The sequence below is a fragment of the Rhynchophorus ferrugineus genome, unplaced genomic scaffold (assembly GCF_030347505.1).
Source record: "Rhynchophorus ferrugineus isolate W39M unplaced genomic scaffold, kcgeb_rfMv2 rfM8, whole genome shotgun sequence".
Lineage (NCBI taxonomy): Eukaryota > Metazoa > Arthropoda > Insecta > Coleoptera > Curculionidae > Rhynchophorus > Rhynchophorus ferrugineus.
In genome coordinates this window covers 27,893,255-27,916,318 of record NW_027472587.1, presented here as the reverse complement: position 1 = coordinate 27,916,318, position 23,064 = coordinate 27,893,255, and the positions used below count along the sequence as shown (strand labels likewise).

General features: G+C 32.1%; 1 protein-coding gene across 5 annotated transcripts in view; it reads left to right on the top strand.

Annotated features, from left to right (window-relative positions):
* pnt (ETS transcription factor pointed) overlaps nucleotides 1–23,064 on the top strand; it is a 504,008-nt gene that overhangs the window by 171,327 nt on the left and 309,617 nt on the right. Inside the window, exon 1 of one of the 5 annotated variants that reach the window (XM_076411202.1) lies at nucleotides 15,959–16,137. The exons of 2 other annotated variants lie outside the window; for them this stretch is intronic. The gene's annotated coding sequence lies outside the window, so the exon portion shown is untranslated. Of the gene's footprint in view, nucleotides 1–15,958; nucleotides 16,138–23,064 lie in introns of those variants that run through there. 2 more of the 5 variants (XM_076411204.1, XM_076411205.1) reach the window with 2 other exon arrangements.

Below are 23,064 nucleotides of genomic sequence, written 5' to 3'. Positions count from 1 at the left end.
CAATGTCTAATATCTGCGCCTTTGTTCTAGTGGCAGCAGTTTGCGTATAAGGTTTTCCAATTAACAGTAGAACTGTATTGTTGAGTTTTGTTACTTGTTTTGAGATTTTGGTTTAATGAAAATTATTATGTTCGAAATAAGCTGCTTTATAACATATGCACTCATAGTACTCACAAAAAGGAACTGCAAATAACTGTGTGGCCAGATTCAGAAATGGACGGTGGATGGCAAAGCAATTCGAAGCATCATTCGCTTACTTTGTTGGTTAGTCTACTAGATATTGTTTTAAAAAGCAGATTGTCATGAAAAGTTGACACGCTGGTTTATTAGATTAGAGTTAAGAAAGTACAGTATCTATTCAGGAATGGAATCAACGTTTTTAGTAGGCTTTCACGAAACTTAAGGAAGGGGGGGTTTGACCACAATATCAAGTGTACTATAAGATTAGTTAGGGGAGGACTAAAATGTTTTTGGATTGTCCTAAGTCACTTAACACCAATTTAAGTCAAAAAATCTCGATTATGAGCAACTAAAATCTTAACTCACAGATCGTCATTTTACTGTAAAAGAAGGCGATGCACATACCGAATCAAATCCAATATTTTCAGGAGTTCCGCAAGGTAGTGTACTGAGTCCAATCCTATATCTTCTATATACAGCCGATCTACCCACCACCAAAATAACTACTGTCACAACATAGGCAGAAGCAGATCAATGAACCTACAAATCCACCTGGAGTAAATACAACTGTGGTTGAAAACATGATGCATTGAAGCTACTGAAACAAAATCTACCCATATAAATTTTACGCTGCGTAAAAGAACATGTCCACCAGTGAATATCAATCATCGTCAACTCCCCCAAGCAGAGCATGTTAAATATCTTGGTATGCACTTGGATCGACGCCTAACCTGTAAGAAGCATATACTCTCTAAACGGAAACAACTGGGACTAAAATTATATCAAATGTATTGGCTTATCGGGCGCAAATCCAAGTTATCATTAGATAACAAGGTATTGCTGTATAAGTCTATAGTCAAGCTTATTTGGTCATATGAAATTCAACTATGCTTTACGAAAAGATTAAGAAATCTAATATATCCATCATTCAACAGTTCCAAAATAAATTATTACGTGACACTGTCGATGCTCCGTACTATGTTTCCAATGAAGTGATACAACGCGATATTCCTTTAGAACCTATAACGAGTGTAATTCAACCTGTTTTTGTGAAGTACTTCGAAATAGTGTCAGTGCATCTAAATGTACTCGCTAATCAGCTAAATATGCAACGTGATAGTGAAGTTCGTAGACCAAAACGTTTAACACCATCGGATCTTATTATTGGACATATATAGACTTTAGAATAAGATTTCGAATAACACCAATTAATTAAAATAGTATTTTATACGGGAGATCACTTCATGAAGTGGTTTTCTACATGCCATGTAAAATATAATGTACCATGTATTATATAACATAATATAAACATAAAAAATACTTATTACCGATTGGGCAGATTGTGGAACCACTAAAAAATAGTCAAGAAATAGTTATTCCTGCTGGTACTCATATTTCATCGCGATTAGTCAAATTTCAGTTCGTCGATGTACTGAAAATTACAAAAATATATAATTCCTTTTTTTAAAGCAATTTCAAATAAACGAAATAACATTTATTTGTAAATACTTTCGATTATTGTTAAAAATATCAAATTTAAATAGAAGAACAAGAATGCAATGGCAGTTCTAAGTCTAAAAGTGTTCAAATTTTGAAGGAATAATATTTTCATAGCTTAATCCTTTGTTAGTGAAGTTAATTCTTAGAGGTATTTTCGTAATGTAAACTATTTTCGGAGATATGGCCGTTATGTAAGTCGGAAACGCATTTATCTCAAAATCTTTATCTTTATCAATCTTTATAAGGCAATTATATAATTTTATCACATAATTATTATTCGAGTGGACTGCACACGATTAACCCGCTTCAATGGGTAGGAAAAGGCAACAGTCGACTGACAAGGCTGTGGCTTCTGTTTTTGGGATGGGCATAGAATAATTTTCATTGACTACCTTGAAAAAGGAAGGACCATCAACAGCGACTATTACATTGGACCATCGCCGAAAAACGGCCGCATTTGAAGAAAAAAAAGTGCTGCTTCACCAAGACAATGCACCGTGTCACAAGTCAATGAAAACGATGGCAAAAATCTATGAATTGGGCTTCGAATTGCTTGCTTATTCACCGTATTCTCCAGATTTGGCCCCCAGCGACTATTTCCTGTTCTCAGATCTGAAAAGATTGCTCGCTGGCAAGAAATTTTCGTCGAATGAAGAGGTGATCGCCGAAATTGAGGCCTATTTTGAAGCAAAGGACAAATCGTACTACAAAAATTGTATCGAAAAGTAGGAGGTTCACTATAATCAGTGTATCACCCTTGAAGGGAATTATGTTGATTAAAAGTAACTAATTTTGCCAAAAAATGTGTTTTACTATAGTAGGCCGGGGACTTTTCAATTGACCTGTTATGCATATTTACACGGAAATAGCGTTCTTATTATTTTGTCGATTCCTTGTATATTCTCGTTAGTAAATAAATAAATTTTGTGCAATATTCACTTCGCTCAAGTAATTTATTTTCAAAGTTGTTTAATTCTCTTAATTCCTTAATTCCTTTGATAATCAGTGTTCATTAATTAATAGCACGATTAATAATTGAAAATGTGTATTATTCGATGTTAACCAATTATTAATTGATAACGAATTACTATTTGATAATTAAATTAGGAATTAATGTTATTTTTATTATTTCCATGTTTTTTTTTGCATTTATATTAAAACCAGCAGAAGTAGCAGTAACAGGACCGATTCTTTCTTGTTTATTTAAGACGATCGTGTAAACGGTTCGTCCGCATTTCAAACTTGTTTTCGTTAGTGATTGACCAAAAGCGTCGACGGCTTCCTCATCTCACATGAATTAAAACTGGTTTCGTCGCCATAAATTAATTTTATTACAAGTGTTCATTCATAAACGATCACAACGGATCGGATGTGGAAGCTGTTGCGTCCGGGCGTCATTTTTTTTTGTTCTTCGCCCGCAATTAGTACTGGAATATACAGTTAGGCGATCGGGGAGATCGTAGCGACGTTGCCATTCAGACCAGTTCATGATCCGAGAGTACCAGAAATGACCTGTTATTCGTTCGGTATGTTTTGGACCATCTTCGACAGCGACGATGACTCACCGTCGTTGTTCTTGTTTTTGAAATTCAAAAATGAAATCCATGCATGTTTAGTCACTTGGCGCTTGCATATATTCGGATCATTTTTGCTATAAAAAGGTTTTTTGTTGTGTAAAATTGGTACATGCATATATTAGTCAAAAATATTTCCATCGTTGATAAAAGTTGAATATTCGACATCGATTTCAAGATGTGAGTGCTAATTTTGACGGTTTACAACTGATGATTTGAAGGTATTACTCGATGAGGATTCCTGTAAAACGCAAGAGATATATGCAGAATTGCTGGGACAAACACAAGAACAAAATCTTGAATTACTTTGTGACCTATGAATTGACGTCAAGAGGCAATCAAAGGCGTTTAGTCATTTGTGAAATGCTGCTTCAGTTGCAAAATCGGAAGGTTTTTTGCATCGTATTGTTATTGGTGATGCAAAATCGATACATTATGATAAATAAAAAATTGGAACCAGCTGGTCATGCATCAACACCAACGATAAAGCCGAATACCCATGGCTCCAAGCTAATTCTCTGTATTTAGTGGGATCAGCTTTGTGTGATATACTATGAGTTGTTAAAACCTAATGAAACTATCAATGAGGATCGCTATCGGCTATATTTGATGCGTTTGAACCAAGCACTGCGCGTTGTGGATCCAATGATACGTTACATAAATTACATACGTGATAAAGCTCTTGATAGACGTTATTTCAGAGTTTTATTTGAAGAAGAAATCTAAAAGTATGGAGAGCTACAAATGTACTGCGCTGTGAGTGATGTTGAAATATTTCTTCCACTTGAGAGATATGAGAGCATGTGTTTGTTGTTTGAATAAAGTAGCGCGTTAACTTTGGATACTGATTTACTAAGGAAAACATCTTAAAAGTTTTGTGAATATGTGGGTATTAACACCAACAAAATATTTTCCTGTCATGACTTTGTTAGTTCCTAAGTAACATCGAATCTTAATCACATCTTAATTATGCCCAAAAAAAAATACAGTACATCACTGACTGAACAGCGTATTGCTGACTCATTAACATCTATAGTCAATTCAAAATAGCAGTGATACGGGAAAGGTCGCAATGTTGCAGCAGATACTCTGAGTTTTAGTACATTTAGGCTCTGACATATAACAAGTTTTAATATAAATAATATAATTGAAAAAATATTCTATTAAATATAATTTATTTTAACATTATAGTACATCAAATGCATTTATTATCGAAGAACTTAAAACTACAATTAATTTTACAGCCACAAAAATTTATAGGTGAGGGTTATTTTATTATATATACATTGACCTTTTTTTCACACTACTATCGGTGGGGTACTAGGCGCGTTTTTGTTTGTAGTGGTATCCTCCGAAGGCCTAATCCACATAATTAGCAATTGTAGTTACACTTTTTAATTAACAGTTGTTGTAGTTATTGTTTACACTTAGTTCTACTTTCTTTCCATGCAATGTATCCTTGTAAAGTCATTATGATATTACTATATTTCTCTTTAGTTTGTCCTATTACTATCTCTATACAACTTTCTTGATAAAACTATATTTAATCACTGCATTCTCCTTAATGCATTTGCCATATCTGCAAAAGAGTTAGTGTTATTTCTCTCCTTATACATGTTAACCAAACGTTCATGTATATTCTGAACAACAACACACATGCTCATAAAGCTTTCACACTATAATACATTCCCTACAACTAAAATATATTAATTGTATACTGACCTTTTTTCCTCTTTCATCACCCTGTCTGGGTAATCGTCAGCATTGAATCATAAACTAACATTCATGAGATTTTATTCAATCACTCTCACTTTCAGAAACACTAATCAAGTGAATAACTGAGCTGTTTCGTTCCAATCTATCAAAAACTTGCTCAAGATTCTAACATTTGTCAATTTCTTCTTCAATGTGTCTGATCTAACTCACACAAACTGAAGATGCTATTTTCAACAATACCTCTTTCCATAAATCTAGACATTTCTCGTTTGAATATCCTCCTCGACCTGAATATCTATTGTAATAATTCTTTGCAATACCCCGTATCAACTCAATTGGATTAAAAATGCAATGATAGGGAGGAAGGCGTAATACTCTGTGCCCATAACATTCAGGAATCTAGTAATCTGATCTACTATGTATCTTTTCTTAGACTTATTTCTAAAAAAGTAAATTACATAAAATTCAATTAAATGTTTCATTTATATTTACCAAGTAACAGCATGAAGAACTATATGTCTGCAATGAATAAATGTTATGGCTAACAAAACCTAATCGATAGTTATTCGAACATTTACCTTTTTCCATCAGCTTTCGTTGTCTTTAAAATGTTTATTATCATCTTGCCATGAGCAACCCTATGTACCATTCTGAAATATTCATGTCTCATTTAAATATATAAATTGATATATTTCTTCCTTGATTTTTTTATATGTTTTTAAAAATTGTATTCTTTTAAAAGCAATCTCTGGAAGTTCCATTAAACCCCTTTGTGGGTCATCTTTACACCACTTAAATCCTATATTATCCAACAATGTATGAACGGATGTTCTAGATCTCTCAAATAGCTGTATATCTTTTGGATAAATATGGATACTTTCGAGACTAACAATTTTCTCTGACATAATTGTATTAAATTATGTTTCGGTTGAAAAAACTACTTACTGTTTTATACATTTCGTATATTTGATCTCTGAAACACCAAGCTGATTTGATTCATCACCTGTTTCGCATAAACACGGTTTCTTTTTGGCGAATTTAAGGTTATATTGTTTTTTATTTCTTGAGATATATTAGTGACTGTGTCCATACTAATATACAGTACAGCTGCAAGGCACAAAAAATATTTTCAATAAAAATCGCGACGATTTTTTAAAAACAAAGTGTTAAAATAACGTTTGCCGGTTATAACCTGTAATTATAATATTTTGAAAAATTTTCAGACGTTTGGCAAACGGACAACTTTTGCAGGCTCATTCCCTTACATGTTCGAACTTCTCTAACAGCATTCTATCTCTTTTTAAATAGAATAAAATGACAAGGACAAGGAGTTAGACAATAATATCGTCTAACTGTAAAACGAATTTACAACTTTAGACAGACACATATTGACACTCGTGTCACTGCTCTTTTGTATTGACTATACTATTGTTTTTTTATCGCAAAAGCTCTAACATAAAAGTAATTATAATAACCAGTCGAAAATGTTTGTTTGGACTGACTAGTTGATCATCTTACATTAAGGTCGCGGATTTAATTATATAGGAAACTTTGAATAAATTTTTCGCAACGTCCAATATCTAGATGGTGCTACAATCGTCTTTTCCGTCCATTTTATCGGTATGTTTTAATCGCTATGCTAAGACCGCAAAGGCATTTGGTTGGTTAATTTCGTTTATATGGTGCATTTGTTTTTATTTTGGGTACCATTTTCTGAGTACAGAACTAAAGAACAATCCTTTTAACGTGTTTCTACGTTTCGTTAGTAAGCTATTGGCTTTAGTTTAAAAAAATAGATAGTTCTTGTAAAAAGCCCCAAATTATCTGGATTAAGCAGGTATAGTGTGTAACTCAGTGTTGTTTTTACCTAGTATGTATATAATTATATACATAGAGCTTTTGTGTATATATAAATACTAGCGACCCGCCCCGGCTTCGCACGGGTGCAATGCTGATACTAAATTAAATACACTACAGAAAAAATATGAACGTTGTATATAAAAACATAGCGGCCCGCTCCGACTTTGCACGGGCATAAGCATGTCACTCAATGAGCATGTCACTCAATGAAAACATGATTAAAATCGATCCAGTATTTTTGGTTCATTCATTACTGCCCTTGGCCTACACGCATTAAATTTGGAGTAAAACAATTCCTCTTCCCCTATACTTACTATGAAGATTTCCTGCTATCTTTGGAATATCTAAATTCATACAATTTTTATTACATTACACATTTTTAAACGCAAATTTTAAATTTGTAATATCTCCGAAAATATTTGTTTAATTTACATGCTGTAAGGAACCATATTGATCTATATTAATTGCACACTGTATTTAAGGTACTTAATTCGATAAGGATTGCTTAAAATAGCTTCGTAAATAAGCCATTTTCTCACGTAAAAAGTAAACAATAAAAATGGTTAATGTGGGTTATCCCTAAAAGATAAACATATACCATCGCGGACTTTTTTGTAGACCTTTTTATGGTGTACAATACTGTAGTACATTAATTTGATCTAACTCGTAGGGTTAGGCAGCGTTTTTGCTAATTGCTAGATAAGCCTAAAAAAATAGGTTAATTTACGACATCACGTTAGAAACCTCTAAAATTAGCAATGTTGCCTTAGTATATTATGCATGTATTATACATATAAACCTTCCTCTTGAATCACTCTATCTACTGAAAAAAACCGCATCAAAATCCGTTGCGTAGTTTTAAAGATTTAAGCGCACATAGGGATATAGGGACAGAAAAGGCGACTTTGTTTTATACTATGTAGTGATATACTGTCTTTTTGAAGATTAATCTATGCTTCACCTTTCATACTACAAGAATATTTGTATCGCATTCATTTTTAAAGGGGTTAATTTATTTCAAGAAATCTAATATAGCAAGTATCCAAATCAATATGCCGGCTTAAGGCTACTTAACCAGGATGGTTTGGATTTATTATGTTTAATATTATTTCTGAATATAGTTTTTATATTTTCCTTTATTAGGTTTTATTACATAAATTTGCCTTTAAAATTAAAGTTTTTTTAATCTAAATTTATTGATCAATAATATGTGACATCAAGGATTAGTCACGTGATGCATATGCGTGATAAAATCTGTTTATCAACCAATCAAATGGTTTCATAACAAAATATTTCTGTTACAGGTGTCTATAATACAGGTATGAACTAATAAAATTCCTAGAAAAGCGATCATTGATATACTTTTCTCCAACGGCATTCTATCCATTGAGTCTTCTCTCTATTACTCTACGACTAACAGGTCAATTGAGAAGTCCCCCGGCCTACCAGAATAAAGCAACTTTTTTTGATAATTTTTTTTATTCAACATAATTACCTTTAAGGGTGATACAACGATTATGGCGACCCTCCAACTTTTCAATACCATTTTTGTCGCACGATTTGTCCTTTGCTTCATTCATGTATTTTTTCCAATAAGGATTGCTTAAAATAGCTTCGTAAATAAGCCATTTTCTCACGTAAAAAGTAAACAATAAAAATGGTTAATGTGGGTTATCCCTAAAAGATAAACATATACCATCGCGGACTTTTTTGTAGACCTTTTTATGGTGTACAATACTGTAGTACATTAATTTGATCTAACTCGTAGGGTTAGGCAGCGTTTTTGCTAATTGCTAGATAAGCCTAAAAAAATAGGTTAATTTACGACATCACGTTAGAAACCTCTAAAATTAGCAATGTTGCCTTAGTATATTATGCATGTATTATACATATAAACCTTCCTCTTGAATCACTCTATCTACTGAAAAAAACCGCATCAAAATCCGTTGCGTAGTTTTAAAGATTTAAGCGCACATAGGGATATAGGGACAGAAAAGGCGACTTTGTTTTATACTATGTAGTGATATACTGTTTTTTAGAAGATTAATCTATGCTTCATCTTTCACACTACAAGAATATTTGTATCGCATTCATTTTTTAAAGGGGATAATTTATTTCAAGAAATCTACTTTGGCAAGTATCCAAATCAATATGTCGTGGTTTAAGGCTACTTAACCAGGATGGTTTGGATTTATTATGTTTAATATTATTTCTCAATATAGTTTTTATATTTTCCTTTATTAGGTTTTATTACATAAATTTGTTTTTAAAATTAAAGTTTTTTTTAATCTAAATTTATTGATCAATAATATGTGACATCAAGGATTAGTCACGTGATGCATATGCGTGATAAAATCTGTTTATCAACCAATCAAATGGTTTCATAACAAAATATTTCTGTTACAGGTGTCTATAATACAGGTATGAACTAACTAATCAAATTCCTAGAAAAGCGATCATTGATATACTTTTCTCCAGAGGCATTCTATCCATTGAGTCTTCTCTCTATTACTCTACGACTAACAGGTCAATTGAGAAGTCCCCCGTCTTACCAGAGTAAAGCAACTTTTTTTGATAATTTTTTTTTATTCAACATAATTACCTTTAAGGGTGATACAACAATTATGGCGACCCTCCAACTTTTCAATACCATTTTTGTCGCACGATTTGTCCTTTGCTTCATTCATGTATTTTTTCCAATCGTTTTCACTAACTTGTGACACGGTGCATTGTCTTGGTGAAGCAGCACTTTCTTTTTCTTCAAGTGCGGTCGTTTTTCAGCGATTTCGTCCTTCAAACGGTTCAATAACTCTATGTAATAGTCGCTGTTGATGGTCCTCCCTTTTTCAAGGTAGGCAATGAAAATTATTCCATGCGCATCCCAAAATACAGACGCCATAACCTCGCCAGCCGACTCTTGCGTTTTCCCACGCTTTTGAGCGGATCCATCGTATGCAGTCTACTCGAATAACTGTCGATTGAACTTCGGAGTGAAATGATGGAGCCATGTTTCATCCATTGTCATATATCGACGCAAAAACTCGGGTTTATTACGCTGATCATCTTCAAACACTGTTCCGAATCATCAAATCGTCGTTGTTTTTGGTCAAAAGTGAGCTCGCGCGGCACCCATTTTGCACAGAGTTTTCTCATACCCAAATATTCGTGAATGATATGACATACATGTCCAGTTGATATCTTTAGAGTGTGTGCTATTTCATTCAATTTAAATTTACGGTCATTGAAAATCATTTTGTTGATTTTCTAAAAGTTTTGGTCGGTTACAAACTCTTTTGGGTGTCCACTGCGTTCACCGTCTTCGCTGCTCATTTCACGACGTGTAAACTTGACATACCAATACTTGATGGTTGATTTTTCTGGGGCAACGTCTGCAAACTCGGCATCAAGCCAAGTTTTTGCTTCAACTGTATTTTTTCCCTTCAAAAAAGCAATATTTTATCAACACACGAAATTACCTTTTATCTATTTCTTTCACAATAACAAAAGTTGCTTCACTCAAAGTGCTATAATTCACAAACTAATGATCCGACAGCTGACAAATTTATACATGCATCTTTTGAGGATTAGGGCTAAGTAAAAACATATGGATTTAATTCTAGTAGCGCCATCTATGTGTCAGGCCGGGGACTTTTTAATTGACCTGTTAGAGTTTGTTCGCTAGTAGCATTTTTGAAGGCGATGTGGATCCATTTCACCCAAGCTAAAATAACAGAATTATTCCTTATTTAACAAAAACAATAGCGGGAAATAATATAAAACTACGTATGCGTATGAATGTATAGCAAATTAATTAATTTATTTATTTATCAGTAAAATGTTATATCTCGGTTTTAGTTTTATTTGTCAAAAATCATATGTATTAGTGATATTGCGTCTATTCTAGTTTTGTTAATAAGTTTGATGCAATATTAGCACATCAGTTATTCTCACCTGACCCTGTTGTAGATATCCGACAGGATCATATAGTTTTTACACGAAAAATCATGCGATTATTGGTCAATAGCCATGCTTAAGCAATGCATCTTAATTAACGGATAATCAAATTAATTGACTGTTAATTAAATGATAATCATGTGTAAGATAATTAATTATTCGCGCGCAAACTTTGTAATATATATGAAAATAGGTGTTGCGAAATGTACTGTTTTAATTCAAAAATAAAAACGATTTAGCAGGATGTCGCGGTTTCGAGTAGGTTTCAGAATGCAAATTAAATTCGTCTCTGCAATTAAACGGATTTACGATAACATATCCTGCGATATCGCAGGATGAAATTGTAAATATGCAAATGTTTCTAGCAATACTACCGATATATTCGGTCTAATGGTACAAAAACTATGTTGTTTGTTTTATGCGCAAACTTATCTGAAATGATTTAGTCTAGGAAACAGTATATTTGTAAATATTAATTTAGTTTTAATTTTTTTCGTGTTAGAACACGATATGGATACATTTTATTAAAGTTATAAAATGTGAAGGGGTTTAAAACAATAAAACTTTTACTTTAGATTTAAAATTATTTTATTTTATGAGCAAAAAGAGACGACTTGTTGAACGGCGATACAAAATGACATGACATTAAACTGCAAGATTCTGTTCAAATTTTATTAGACAATGTTAGTTCGCAGTAACTTCAGTCCACCTTTGGTGACCTTACACCCTGAACTGTGATACTTGTGCCAGGAATTCACGGACTAGGGGTGTTTTTCAAAACATTGATATTTTTTATTTGTAATAGTTTATAACTAGGGTTTTTTTACACTTTCAATGAACACTTTATGTGACCTTATGGCTTCTGTTGTGATATTTTTGTCCACACTACACCAAGAAATGTTCGACTAACCAAGCCATAACCAGGCGATTGCGTGGTACACATTCTGGGGGTTGCAGATACACCCGAGCAAAACTCAGGCTATTCTGTTCCACCGCAAGAAGGAGTTTCGTGCTTATCGCCTTCAAATCGATAAGTCCCTATCCCTTAGCTCTAGAAGGTATCATACCTTGGTCTCCAGTTCAAACGGTCCAATCGGTCAGCCCAAATTCGGCACGCTATCTGCAAAGACAATGGCGTGTACAGTATACTCTTCCGACTCCTCTGCAGAAACAGTAAACTCCCAGCTCCCCACAGAGTCTATATAAAATGCTAGTCCGTCCAGTCTGCTTCTTCGGAGCATAGGTGTGGTACAGGTACGTCTCTGAGAGACAACTTGAGCTACTCCAAGTGTTCCAATCCAAAAAGTCCGCGCGTTACTCAGTGTCCCAAGGTTTATGAGGAACGTCAACACTCACCTCGAATCAGGCATACCGTTCGTGAACAATTTCACGAACATGCTCTATCCCTTCTCTATCCCGAATCCGAATCGACATTAGTACAAGACCGTTTGGTTCTAGATGGTCATTCTGGAACAAGGAAAAAAAGCTTCGACTAACTGCAGAACGATTGTCAACTGCCAGTCCAACGTCAACATCTTTTTTTGATAAGAATAAATTCGAAACAGAATAGCATCAATAATATTAATAAAATTTTTAATTTACTTTTAATACTGTTTTATATTTTGGAATTGTTGAACGGCGATACAAAACAATACTAATGGGTTTTATTTATTATATAGCAGATAAAAACCTTTATTTTTAGACATCATTGCATTATAACACGTAATATCGGTGTCATTATTTCGGTGTTTAAAATAATAAATTCTGTCAAATAATTATGTATTGCTCGTTTTGATGGAATAATTTAAGTTCTAACATGGTCTCGACGAACTGAATTTTGACATTTGGATTTTCTTCAGTATATTCTTGTCTGAATTAGTAACCAATATTTTAGTAATTATTATTAGTCTATATCAGCAGCAGTTGAGAAGTTTGTCTTATCTTGTAATTTTCGCATAATTGTAATTATTGCTCTGTGTTTAAAACTTTTTTTTACTCTTTGTGATTCCCCAATCTGCCTTATAGGCAATAAGTATTTCTTATGTCTATATTGTATATACACGGCATGTAAAGAATATCACTTCATTAAGCGATCTCCTTTATAAAATATTATCTTAATTAATTATTCTTATTCTAAATCCTATGTATGTCCAGTAATCATATATCAGATCAGATGGTGTTTTTTTTAGAACGTTTTGGTCTGCGCACTTCACTATCACGTCACATATTTAGCTGATTAGCGAGTACATTGGGATGCACTGACATTCTTTCGAAGTATTTCTTCAAACAGGTTGAATTATACTCGTTATAGGTTCTAGAGGAATTTCACATTGCATCATTTCATTTGAAGCATAGTACGGAGCATCAACAATGGCACGCAACACTTGAAGCCGTTTGAATGATGGATATGTTAGATTTGCTAGCCGTACCCCATAGTTGGATTCCATATGACCAAATAGACTTGAGTCTAGACTCATACAGCAATACCTTGTTATCTAATGATATCTTGGATTTGCACCTGATGAGCCAATACATTTGATATAAGTTAAGTCAAAGTTGTTTTCGTTTAGCAAGTATGTGTTTCCTCCAGGTTAGAAAGTATCCAGAAGTAGTTTGAGATCAGACTAAGGAAAGGAAATAAATAACTTTTGAGTTGTTTGATGCTAATTCTTGCATTTATGCAGTTTTTACTATGAATTTAGGGTAATTATGGATAACTACAATAAATTTGTTTAAGAACTTCTTTCTGTTTACGAAATTCTGATATAGAGCATGTACTTATATTTCTTTCTGCTTTGAAAAAAATGACAAAGTGGCGATATGCAATTCATAATTTTTCTTACTATATTTCCATTGACGTATCAAACGTAATAAAATAGTTCGGAGAAAAAAATAGAAACCACTATTATGATTAAGTTTAATACATTTATTTATTCAAACTCCTGTATATACTGACTTATTGAATCAAACAAAGATATTATACCGGTAACGGACAATGATGAATTGCTGGCGGAAACAACGGACATCGTTGCGTCTTCATTAACCAGCTCGAACTTTATGTTTCCTAGCAAAAAACTAATAACGTCTAACGCCAATAACAAATCATCAATCAGACAAGTCAGACATACAAATTACGCACGAACATATGAATCCTAATCATGAGAATCTAATTTAAAGCACACGTTAGTTAGCTCAAGGGTCCGATTGTGTTCGAGTGTACCAGTTTTCTTTTGTTTTAATATTAATAAAACATTGTACATATATGAAATACGAGATGCTTTCTAAAAAAGTCGGGATAAGATAAAATGCTCAAGCATAAACGACTGTGGATACACTACCTAACACTAAATCATTAGAATAGTAAAGAAAGCCAAAATCTGCGATGGACATTATAAAAATACAAGCGCAAGTAATAACTCTAAAGAGCGCCCAGTATAATATCAGAATCGCTAGTCGGTTGACCAACATGATGTTTCCAATTTAATCTACTATCAAGATGGATGTCTAGGTATTTAGCTGATTCTGCTTGAGGAATCGGGCATCCATTGAGTGATATAATTAAGTTTTTATTATTGCGCCTCAATGCAAAATTGACATGAACAGATTTGAATATATTAAGTTGAATTTTCCAATCTTTTTCGTTTCTTTTGTTGTTGGGATGTCAGCATTGTAGATCAGATGCAGGAGAGGTCCTAAGACGCTACCTTGTGGAACTCCAGCCGAAATAGTTTTAAATGACGAGAATACCATTTCGTGCGAGATTCTAAATTTTCTTCCGAAAGATATGACTCCAGCACCTTGTAATATTTGGATAAATAAAATACAAATTGTATTTTTAAAGTTTACTGCAACTGCAATACTTCATCGCGTGCTTTATAATATCTGTGTTCAGACATGCTTTATCATATTAAGTTCTCCTATGAATTCTTAAACCAGATCTCTTCTTTATTTCTTTTATTTTTTTATAATTGAGGAATACATAATGATGTATTTTCTCGCACTCGTCTTGCTTGTGAATTAATCCAAATAGAAGTGAAATGTGGTAATAAATGAATTTGTAAATAAGATTGTACTAAGCATATCTAATAAAGATGTTATCAAAGAAAATCTTTTATTTTCCTTGAGTTCAGTGACAACATTTGGGCTGATAAACGGTTATACCTGAATATTTGTCGAGATGTTTCAAACTCTCTTTCTCTCACACATACCAATTTGTAAAAAGTTGATACAATCACTTTGTTCAACTAAATATGTATCACTTACCTTTAACTTGGTGGCTTTTCTAACTGTACAATATACAAGAAACCATTTAATAGTTAATTTTTGGAACCCCACCATGATGATTTTTCATTAATATTTTTCTTTGTATTTTGAAAATACATGGTCATTCAGTAGGAAACAGCAGATAATATTCAGTAAGTTCAGTTAGGAGCTCATTTTCTTCTATCTGGTTGGTATTCGAACCTTGTAGGAATATATGCATACTTAGAAAACGAAATGTATTACGTTATTTTAAATGTAATTTTCTATATTATTAGGTAACTGAAAAAAAAAACAAAATTATAATGGACTCTTATAATACTACGACTTATAATGTGTAGTTTTATGATTTTTGGTAGTTTGCTTGTACATAACAATATATTGAGTATTAATATAGCAGCATTTTGGAACGATATTTTTCAAGATTGTTAATGTAATAGAGTAAATAGATTAAAATTGTGAATGATAAATAAATAAAGTTTTGACTATCGACTGTTTCGATTATTTTGCGACTATCGACTGTTTCGACTATTTCCAGTCGATAGTTCCCAACGCTAGATATAATGATCAAAGTTGATGCAACAACTTTGTGACACATTTTGTGTCATATTTTTTTACCATACGTTGACGATGTGAGTTTACTGTTATTTTGTTTTTTTATTTTATCCGCTGTTACACACTAGCAATGGATTAGATTTAATTCCAAAATAAGTTTACAAAAATAGCGTTGTTAATATTTTTTGTTAGCTACAATAAAATCGACATTCTTTATCAGTTGAGTGAAGCCGAAAAACAATAGGTTATTGCGATGTGGACATATAAAAAATGATGTTGTTGGTTAGTGAGGACTGGAATGCGGTTTTTAATCTTTGGAAAATAAAACAAAATATACAGTGCATGTTTTATCGATTTCAGTTGGATTTCATTGACAAACTAGTCGAGGTCGTATATTTATGTGTGACTATGTCAGTCGTATTTACCTTTGTTACAATTTGCTCCATAAAACTATCAGTAGTAGTGACAAAAGTGATTGGATAATTCGCAGTTATGCAACCAGAGGTTTCTTAGACTTTACAATGAGACTAAAAGTATAGTAAGTTATTGATTTTTTTTTACATAACCTTGTTGTGAATGGACGCTTTCTTGAATATTGAGCTCTTATAGTCCAAAATGTGAACTAGTTCATAATCAAGCTCTGGTATGGCAACGCCTTCGCCTTCACCATACTGTCATATTGAACCTGAACTAGTCAGTTGGTCCTAGGTCTGAAGTTAATGGGACCGCCGTTATTTTTTTAATTTTAAAGCTTTCTTACATGAAATTTCCCATCTTTTGGAAAACATTTCGCGTTTTCAATTTTTAATATCTTCAAAACAACGAAATTGCTGTTCAACCTGATAGTATGCATTCGGAATGAACGGCAATCTGAAGGAGCAATATCTGGAGATTACGTAGGGTCGAACAGAATACAGACGGGATGGGCATTATTTAATTAGATTACGTTTGCCAATATGTGTCATACATTTCTTTTCTTGATATGGTAGCCTGCTCAAAGGTATATGTTGAGCTTTACTAACTCTTAGTACATCACGGCTAGTTGGTTCCACCAAAATCTTCACACCATGAGTTCTTGGCCATGAAGTCTTGTGCGTAGAAATGTGAAGGTATCCAGGCCACTTGCTTCGCTTGGGGTTTTCATAGCGAATCTGCATATGGTAGTCAATATCATATCATGTATCATTCCTAAGGCTATTAATCTATTTTCTCTAGTCACCTAATTTAAACCTTAGGACCATTCCCTCGATGCTTTTTGGGTCTATTATCATTACATTTGGTAAATTCAATGTTTTATTTATAGCTTTTTTAAATACATTTTTATCGTTAGCTATTACATCTCCCATTTTTTAAAAATTCTAGTCTAGTTTTGAACTCTTTTTTGTGTGTTAAAGAAAAACGAAAATTAGTTCTCAGTCATATCACGTGGAATCGATCTGAGGAGGTAATAACCAGGTACGTTTCCACGTTTCCATGGAGATTTTTATGGATTGGCAGCAACATATCGCGTAGTATTTTGTTTTTATTAAAATTAAAAGATTATTTTGCCCTATTTTGCTATAATTACTGTATTCTAATTACATGATAAAAGCATATGAAAATAAAGGAGTTATGTTGGTTTTATCAAAAGTCCGCCAATTATTATTGTTTATATATCAGTTGTTTTATCTGACTAACCTAACACGTCTATTGTAATTTTATCTTTATACGTACATCTTCAATTATGTATATATAAAAATAGTATTATAAAAATATAAATTGTAATATAAAGATTAATGTTGTACTGCGGTCTCGTTTCAAATTCTTGTTCTTTAACGAAAGTTTTTAAAAGTCAACAATCATAAACTTTAAATAAATACACATTAAACAATCGAAACGTTTAAGTGGTATCGATGGTTCATTTATCTGTTTAAGCATATGTAACGGATATCCTGCTGAAACAAGATAAGAGAAAAATAATAGCAGGTTTGCTTTACTTAACTAGAAAACATTATATATATATATATATATATATATATATATATATATATATATAATTATTAATTATTATTAATTATATATTAAATTATTTTCGGAGATATAGCTGTTTTAATGATCTAAAAAGACAGAGAACATGAAATTTAGTACATAGTAAAATTATTTTAAAAAAATATAAAAGATTTTTATTATTTCTAAGAACTCCAGAAATCTTAAGAAAATGGTAATGAAAAATGGAACATGGTAAAATAAATATCATTTTTTTTAACAGCTGTGGTAGTTTACCTTAGTTCGGGTTACTAGGGACGTAGTGTTCGTGTCAAGCCATTTTTCTTTGAGATCCCCTTTTTCATCAGCCTTAATTAATTTTCAGTCTCAAGACTCTCAAAGAAAAAGAAGAAAATTAGTCCTGAGTCATATCACGTGGAATCGATCTGAGGAGGTAATAACCAGGTACGGATCCACGTTTCCATGTCGATTTTTATGGATTGGAAACAACATATCGCGTAGCATTTTGTTGCAAAATTATTTTGCCCTATTTTGCTATAATTTCTGTATTCTAATTACATGATAAAAGCATATGAAAATAAAGGATTTATGTTGGTTTTATCAAAAGTCCGCCAATTATTATTATTATTATCAAATAAACAACAATGGAATATACAATAATGTTGATGCTATTCCGTCATATCCCTATTTTCGGTTTTGGTTTCAACAATTTAAATATGATGAAACAATTATTTCCAGATGTTTACATGGGATTAGAAAAATTCAAAAGTAAAGGAAAAAAGAGTTTTACTTAAAGTGAAGTAGGAAGATTTTACAAGGGAACTCCTCCTCACACAAGGAAAACGTAATTGGCTTGAATGAATTATGGTTGAATTTCTACCAATGTTTGATCACAATTAAGAAATATTCCAGGTGTATTTATTTGGAGCTCATATGTGAGAAATTAAATAGTTTGCAAAACCCCTGGACCAATCCAAAAATACTGTAAACATTTCCACAAATATGTATTTAATTATTTATAATTAATTCACAGTCGTAATAAATAAATAAGACGGTGACAAAAAGTGGAATACCGACAGAGTTAAACAAGGAACAGCATTGTTTGTTGTCGAGTCCGTATAACAGTTCCAGAAGCTGCTGTTGATAAATGATATGAGGTCCGTGTACCACAGAAATATCGATGTAAAATTATCTACACTTTCACGGCCAAAACACGCGTACAACAGTATTTTATGTCCCGATATTATTCTCTCAATTTGAATACGTATATTCTCATAGTCCGTATGATTCGACAGATTTATATCGGAAACTTTCATACATATTAAAACGTTACGGTTTATTATGGTAAAATTTTATCTAAAACTCGCTTAAATCCTAATAAATAATTATTAATATTCCGCTTTACATTTATAAAAGGCGAAAATAAATTTCATATCGACGATTGTTTATCATACATTATGGTATTATTTAAATTTGATTGGACTCTCTTTCATTGATACTCAAATGGACGTTCGAAATATTCAAATTTAATTGCAGCCAAATTTAGAGCATATGACATAACATCCTACATAATTATCCAGTTATGACACAAATACAAATAGAAGGCCTTCGTCAAAAAAGACCAGTATATTATTGTGCTAATGATTCGTTCCATATATGGCTTTATATTGGCAACAGCTACTTTTAAATGTTAATATTATGAAAACTTATGATTGTTGTATATAACGCCTTCAAGTTTTCTGGTATTTGGCAACTAGAAATTAATTATCCGGTCAAAAATCTATATTTTCATTTTTAGTCAAGGCAAAATAACCATATAATATAGTCCTTTCTAATTACCAGCGTTCTTTCAATTAATACAAAATACCAGTTTATTTTTTAATGTCCAGTGAATACCATATTTTACTGTGACCCAATATTGGTGAGTTAAATGTAAGAGGGTAGGATTCAAAACAAAAAATAAGATCAAAATCATTCATTCCTTGCAGTGAAAATAAGTATAGTCTATTCAAAACATCAGTGTATCTAATGCATATTATCGAATAACTACGATTAATTATACAGTCACAATAATTTATAGGTTAGAGTTGTTTTATTATATTTACATTTAACCTTTTTCCACACTAGTATCGGTAGAGTTCTAGGCGCGTTTTTTTATATAATGGTATCCTCCGAAGGCCTAATCCACTTAATTAACAATTATATATATGAGTAATGTATTTTACTTTCATTAGAGATCATATTTACCTTTTACCCTTAGTAAAGTCATTTTGATATTACTGTATTTCTCCTTAGTTTGTTCTGTTACTACCTGTATACATCTTTCTGGATTAATCTAGATTTAATCACTGCATTATTTTTAATACATTTACCATATCTGCAAAACAGTTAGTATTATTTCTCTCCTCACACATTTTAAACAAACGTTCATGTATATTCTGAATAATAACACACATGCACATAAAGCTTTTACATTCTATAATACAATATCCTACAGTTAATATATATTAACTATATACTGACCTTTAGTTGTTTCCTCTTTCATCACCCTGTCTTGGTAATCGTCAGCATTGAATCATAAGCCAACATTCACAAAGTTTTATTCAATCACTCTCACTTTCAGAATCACTACTCAAGTGAATAATTAAGCTGTTTATTTATCAAATGTATCAAAAACTTGCTCACGATTCCACCATTCTTCAACGTATGTGATCGAGCTCATCCAAACCGAAGGTGTTATTGTCGACATTGCTTCTTTCTATAAATGCAGACAGTTCTGGTTTAAATATCCTTCTCAACCTGAATGTCTATTGTAATAATTCTTTATAATACCCCAGATCAACTCAACAATTGGATAAAATATGCAGTGATAGGAAGGAAGACGTAATACTCTGTGACCATAACATTCAGTAACATGATCTACCATGTATCTTTTCTCAGGCTTATTTATAAAAAAATAATTTACATAAAATACCATTAAATATTTCATAAATATTTACCGAATAACAATTAGAAATAATTCATTCTTTAACATGGTTTCTTCAAAACTTATTTTATTATGTACTTTAGGCCATTCCTTAACTGCAGTCTTTGTTGATGCATTTGTTGGAATCTTCTCCACCAGTGTACTATGATGTGCATGCATTGCCCATAACAATAGCAAATGGTGCTTCCAAATTCTTTAAAAACTGATTTTCAAATAACTGCAACAACAAGTTATGGTTTATTTCTTCATGATAGTCACTCTTGGACTTAGAGGAAAACACTAATTCTGCACCAAGAATAAAACCATTCCCATTTCTAGCATGAATAATTATGTCTGCGATGAATTATTAATACATATTATGACTAACAAAACCTAAACGATAGTTATTCCTTTTTTCATAAGCTTTTGTTGTCTTTACACTATATCATCTTGCCATGTGTGATCCAGTGTACCAATAAATATGTCTCATCTGAATATACAAATTCATATAATAATTTTTCCTGGGTGTTGTTATATGTTTTATAAAAATTGTATTCTTTTAACGTACACAACTTAAAATCTATATTATCCATCAGACTAACAATTCTCTGAAATAATAGTATTAAATTATGTTTCGATTCAAGAAACTACTTACTCTTTTTATACATTTCGTATATTTGATCTTTGATAACATGAAGCTAATTCATCACCCGTTTCGCGTAAAGAAGGTGTCTTGTTGGTGAATTTAATGTTATATTGTTTTTTATTTTTTGAGATATTTTAGTGACCGTGTCCGTGCTAATATTCAGTGCAGCTGCAAAACGCTAAAAATATTTTAGTGAAAACCGTGGCGATTTGTGATTTATTAAAACAATGCGTTTATACAACAGAAAAGTCTTTCCCATCGACACAAAAGATTCCAATAAGGTGTAGTGCATTACGAGCCAGTAAAACTGTATAAAGAAATTAAATAAAAAAAAGACTAGCAAGGTCATCCTCTTGCATTACACCTCTTATCCACATGTTGCAAGATTTGGAAAGGATCATTACCCCATCTAGATTGGAGTTGTTAATAAATTATTTATGATTTGACTACACCTTCGTTTGCCAGTTGGCCTTTCATGATTTAATTATGTAAAAATATCTTTAATAAATCGCCTTTAATTGTCTGATAGCTGCTGGTTCTGCTCAAATACCAGTTCATTGAATTAACTCATAGCAACTTCAGTCTACCTTTTGTGGCCATACAGCCTGAAGTACTGAACTACTACCTGTACACCTCTTTCATCGTTTTCAAATTAAATAAAAGTTTTGATCTTGGAATGATTTGCGATGCTTTTGGAAAACTATCGAATTTAAGTTTGTTTTTGTCAAAATAAATAATCTGTTGTCAGAATATCTTCTTAAAAATCTCAAGTTCTCTACAATATAATCAGTTTATATTAATATCAGATGTTTATAATATTTAAACCAATGAAATTCTTGCAGTTTATTTGCTTACAAGGTTGGTATTAGCTTTTATGTTAAATCATTTTAACAGGTCATTTTTTTAGCAAAATTTTTTTTTATTTAACATAAATCCCTTAAAGGGTGATACACTGATTATAGCGACCCTCCAACTTTTCGATACAATTTTGTAGTACGATTTGTCCTTCGCAGCATTCTTTTGAGTAAAGTTTAAAAAAAACAGCTTTTGTTTTGCTTTTGGTTTCCGTCTCTAATATACGTTTACTACCTCTATCAGATAAATAATTCTAAACTAATAATAACTATCAACATAATGGATTGAGTTGATATCTTTTCAATACTGTGTTTATTTATTGAGTCTGTTTTTCTCATCTTCTTTAATAGAAGTGATACGTAATAAAAAACGAGTTACCATTCACATTAATCCCCACTAAATAATCTCTTAAATAAGTCGATTATAATCTTTAATTTTTAATTAAAAAAGTTAATGATGCCTGAATATATTATCGAGTGTTTGTTTTATTCTTCCTCGTCCGTTGAATCAATCATTAACCGAATGAAAAAATCGACTCCGTTATTTTGAGCTACTGAATGGTAAAATTGTACCGGTCAGCTTCGGTCGATCTTAGTCCGGTCGTAAAAACCGGTTTAATGATGGTAATATTGTTTCAAAGCATTTGTCAGCAATAGTTTTGTTGTAAGCTCTTATAAACTAGATCTGAAATTTATTAGATACAATATGATGTGAGTTTTGATTTGATATTATGATATACAGTCAATTCAAAATAACAGTGATACGAGTGTCAATATATGTCCGTCTAAAGTTGTAAATTCGTTTTACAGTCAGATAGAGAAGTTCGAACATGTAACGGAATGAGCCTGCAAAAGTTGCCCGTTTGCCAAACGTCTGAAAATTCTTTAAAATATTATAATTACGGGTTATAAACCGGCAAACGTTGTTTTAACGCTTTGTTTTAATTAATTTGAAATCGCCGCGGTTTTATTTACGTATATTAGTACGGACACGGTCACTAAAATATCTCAAAA